Consider the following 5,094-nt stretch of genomic DNA (forward strand, 5'->3'; position numbering starts at 1 on the left):
TAAATGAGAGCTAATCCAAAGGTGTATCTCCAATAGAAACAGTTTTTAAAAATTCAATGATATTATATGTCAATTTTACTTAGAACAACCTGCATAACAGAGTCATTTTCGCTTACCCCACTTAGAACAACATTGAATGTTTTAAGCATAGATTATTCGTTTGATGTTAGATTCAAATGATTCAAATAGAAAATGAAAGTAGATTCATTTATTTATCTCCAATATAAACAAGTTTTGAAGACAAGAAGAATTGATAGATCAAATACTGTAAGGAACAGCCAGAAAGACAGAGTTTTAAGAGTGCTGATTTACGATAGACAGTCAGTATTTTGATCATAACTTCCCCATACGATATAAAAAATGAGTGATTCCAATTGAATTGTAAACTAGATTCATAGGGGAATCTACCATAGAAATAGGTTTTAAAAATTCATTCATTTAGGCCTCCAAAAACGGACTATCCCAACTCTGTTCCTAAGCTACCTGCTAGACACCCTCACAATGTTTTGGTTCGAAGATTTTCGTTTCAAATCCAAATTGAGTGATTAAAATTGGGTTGGAAAGTAGATATCAGGGGCTACTTAGGATAGAAACAGGTTTTAAAAATATTGCATTTTGGTCCCTCAAAACATGACTGTCCCGACTGTTTTTCAGAAATTTCATCAAGCCCGCAAGCCACAAAAATGTGATTTTCAAGCATTTTTTCAAATTGGTGATAAAAGTGAATATGAGTGTTTTAGAAATATTATTTCCATTATAATTCATCTACATACAAAAATGAATTAAAAAATTATTACCGATGTTGATTTCCATAGCATGTTGCAACAAAAAACAACTAGCTTTACAAAAATAAAAACAAAAAAGATGTGTTTGTTTTATTTGTTTATTTATTTTATTTTCTCCACTATCCTACTCTTCTTTGAGAATCGAATATGTTTATGTATAAGAGTATTTCTAGTGGAACCATTTTAGAATTAAGGCTTTACGTATGCACATACCCAAATTTGAAAAATGCATGTTGATAAAAATTAGGGTATGAGAAGCCAACTTCCCTTGAAAAGATGGTATCAAAAATTGTTGAAGTATGGAGTGATGATGCAGACACGTGATGGAGTGAAACCAATCTTCAATATATCCATTACTTTCTTGATTTCCCATCATACCATGAAGTTCTTGAGCTTTTAAAATGGTTTGTTGGTGCAACCTAAAGAAACCTCATTTTCTTCCATAGCTTCTACAATTTTTGAATTTGAAACATTCTGAATGTCATTGTAAGTTTTCTCTAATGGCACATGTGAGATAGAATGGGTGGGAAGGTTGGGTAAATTTAGCAGTCCAACATTGTAAGCATGTTGTACTGGTTTATTGTGGTGAGGGTGTGGAATTAGTTGAGCAGGAAATTCAAAAGTAGAAATGTTGGGTAGTTTCTTACCATAACAGAAGATGTTCTTCATGTGTTCCTTCGAAGCTCCTTCTTCCAATGTTCCTGTCAATTAGTTAGTGAAATGGGTGGTGCTTACATCACCACTTGAGTGAAACCATGTGATTCATTTTTCAAAATTTCTATTTTTTCCCTAGTCATTCACACAAAAATTCAAACATCTATTTCTACCCAACAAAAATTAACAAATCTGTCGGAAAGCGGGCGGGGGAGCAGGGCTGTTACATGCTCCGTACGTAGGTTCTTACCTTCTATTTTTAATACCCAATTCTCTCCTAGCAAGCACTCATCAGATTCACACTACTCTTTAGAAATGGCTACACTCTCCTCAGCAACGGCGCCAAAATGTGGAGCGATAAAAAGGTGTCTTTTTAACTCCTAATTACCTTCACATTAATTATCAACCCAGGGAAGACTTATTATTTCAAGAGTGTACTCAGTATGACGCGGCTATTTACTCAAGAGTAATGTTTTGCAGTATAGTGTTTAAAATGCAAAAGTAAATGAAAGATGGAAACAAACTCTAATTGGAACAGCAAGAAACTGTAATGTTCTAAACTAAATCATTCACTCAAACAACCATCAATCGAGGATACAGTAGCAATAACTCATTCCTCTAGATATTGATGCAATTGAAATCAAACCAGAACAAGACAATCAATCTAGGAACGAGGAAGTAATAACCAATGTTCTCTACAGTCGACAGTCCTTCTTTAAAGCAATTAAAAGGAAATCGAAATTGAACTAAAGCTGCCATTGAAAGTAAACTAGGAAAACTCTTTAAAAGCAAACTATTGCAATTAATGAACAGAAATGAACAACAAAGTAAATGGGTTGCAAACTATAATTAAATGAATCCAAACAACAAACTCTAATTAATGGAAATCAAAAACAAAATACCTTGAAACCTAAATCATTCATTCAGAAAAATAAGCAGTGTATCAGTCAACGGTCCAGTAACAATAACTCATCCCTTTGGAAACTGATGTAACCGAAAGTAATCAAGGAACAGATCATCAGCCTGGGGACTAGACAACAAATGCCAATGCCCACTATAGTTTCAGACCGTTCTTCACACCAAAGCAAAGATAATGCGAATAACAGGAAATGGAACAACAGATTAAATATGAATGTACAACAATCCAAATCAAGCACGCAACACACTTATCATTAAAAGGGACAGTAATCCGAGCTTTGATACAATATTCATGAATCACAGCTATAAAAGTAATAGTAAGTGTAACGGAACAACAATCCCGAATAAACAACAGTCACAATTTAAGAATACATCATACAGTTGTATGGATTTAGGAACATACAACGCGGTTAATCTGTAATCAAATGACAATCTGTAAGGAACAACAATGTTATATCAATTATCAAAAGGAACAACAATGCGATACAAAGTTAAAATGATAACATAGCATTCCTGTTGCAGATAACGATAGTATCCAATCAAGTATATCTAATAGTGTTGATATGTAAAACAGTAAAGTGCGTCAGATTACTGAACAGAGTAAGAGAAAGAGATCAGACCACACATGAAGCATAAAGATATAATACAATAGCAGCGTACTCCACCAGAGGCTGGGCCCTTAGCCGCCAGCGGATGCTGCTGGGTTACTTCAGGGTCAAAGATGGAATGGCAACTAGATTTATATTAAAATATCAAAGCAGAGTTACAGTGGATTACAACAAGGAGTCTCTCAATCTCTCATCCATTATCCATTCTCTCTGCCATCCTCAATTCTGAATCTCTAATTCATCCTCAATTCCATCATTTGAATCCATCCCCCTCTCTGATCTCCGTTTTCATTTAAAGAGAGAGATCAGAGAAGTTTCAACCGAGATAATTACAACATGATTTCTATTACAAAATTAGATTTTTTTCAACCAATTGATCAACAAGAAGATATATTTCCATCTTTCAACATGAGCAAGGCGAATTTGGTTTTTGCAGCTGAGATTTGGAAAACGGCCACACAGCGAATCTCAGAAAATCGTGCTCAAAGAACCCTGCCTTTCTCTCAGTACGAGCGGAATTTGGGCAAACCATTATTAATCAAAGTTAATTCGATCCGTTCTGGACAAAACCCATGTTCCAGATTTTCCAGATTCTTCTTCATTTTCCCAGAATCCCAACCGCAAAACTGTCACTTCTTATTCCAGCGAATTGCTGAGTTGGCACTTTTAATGACCAAATCTTCAATCTGGAAATTATCTTGGAGGCTAAAAATGGTGAATAATGTTACAACCAATTTATTAAAACTATCATTGATAAAATCATGCATAATCATTAATTTATTAGAAATAAGGGAGAATAAATAATATTTTTTCATAAGAGCATAAATCATCATAAAATGGATTTATATAATCAATTATGACAAATGACGTGATGAAGAATGGCAGAAATGGGTGGAATAAGTGTTCACAAGTGATAATAAGAATGGCATATTAATGACCCAACACTCGTGTCGTCTAGAGAATCCCTCTGGAACAAATCGAGGCGATTCTCTAACCATTTCTTAGCACAACAGAAACAAAGTGACATTGGTGTGGCACTGTCACCATCTTCGTGAATCTGTAAACATTTCTCAATCTTTTTCGTTCCTCTGTTCCTTGCAGAAACCCTCTCTGTTCCTTGAAACCCTTTATCTTTTTCGTTCCTCTGTTCCTTGCAGAAACCTTATCTGTTCCTTGAAACCCTCTATGTTCCTGCAATTGTCAGGCCATAACTAGTATGCAAGGTGCCAAAAAATATCTAACCAATTTAGAATCATACCACGCACAAATCAAAACAAAAAGGGAAAAGCCATATGCCTGACTAAAGATGGCCACACGGAGCTACAAGGATAAAAACCGAGATCTACTCATCTAGACGGGAAACTTTAAAGGTAGACTAAGACCAAAATGATGTTATGAATCATGAAGAAATCTTACCTGAAAAACAAAAGACACGCGTAGGGTAGCTGGACATAGGGAATGCCATGTGCAGAGACATGGGTCATAGCCATAAATCAAATGCAGAGAGATATTCCGCATTCAAGGTCACACGCCGAGAGATGGTTCAAGGCATAAGGCCTCACACAGAGTAGCAGATTTCTCATGTCTTGTGCTTCAACTTCCATTTTCACTCAAATAATTTTATCCATCGCTGCAAGCCACTGAAATCCTACAATTTGGTCGTGTACACATGTTCTCTAAGATAGCATTAACCGATAAACACTTAATTAAATAAGTTTATTTAACAACTATAGAATAGTAAATAAATAAATTAAATAAATAAATAAATGAATATTCATGTTTATAAATAAATAAATAGGAATAAATAAATAAAAATTTAACCAATATTATAATGAAACCCCTTTACCTTTCCCTAATTATTTATTAAGTTAATTTATCAACCATAGAATAATATGTAATAAAAATAAAATAGAATAACATTCTTAGTATTAAATAAATCAATTTAATAACCGAAGTAAATCTTTCTTTACTTATCCCTAGTATATAAATCAATAAAGAATTAAATATATTAATAACCATAGAATAATATATGAATAAATTTTTTCTTTAATTTAACATATTTTTATTTTGGAGTCAAGAGGGTTCTGAAACGCACGCTCTGCTCCCGCCACTGCCTGTAAACATGAGTT

The sequence above is a fragment of the Pinus tabuliformis genome, chromosome 5_2, assembly GCF_031772625.1.
Source record: "Pinus tabuliformis cultivar Carrire ecotype Pingquan chromosome 5_2, CPIR1, whole genome shotgun sequence".
Classification (NCBI taxonomy): domain Eukaryota; kingdom Viridiplantae; phylum Streptophyta; class Pinopsida; order Pinales; family Pinaceae; genus Pinus; species Pinus tabuliformis.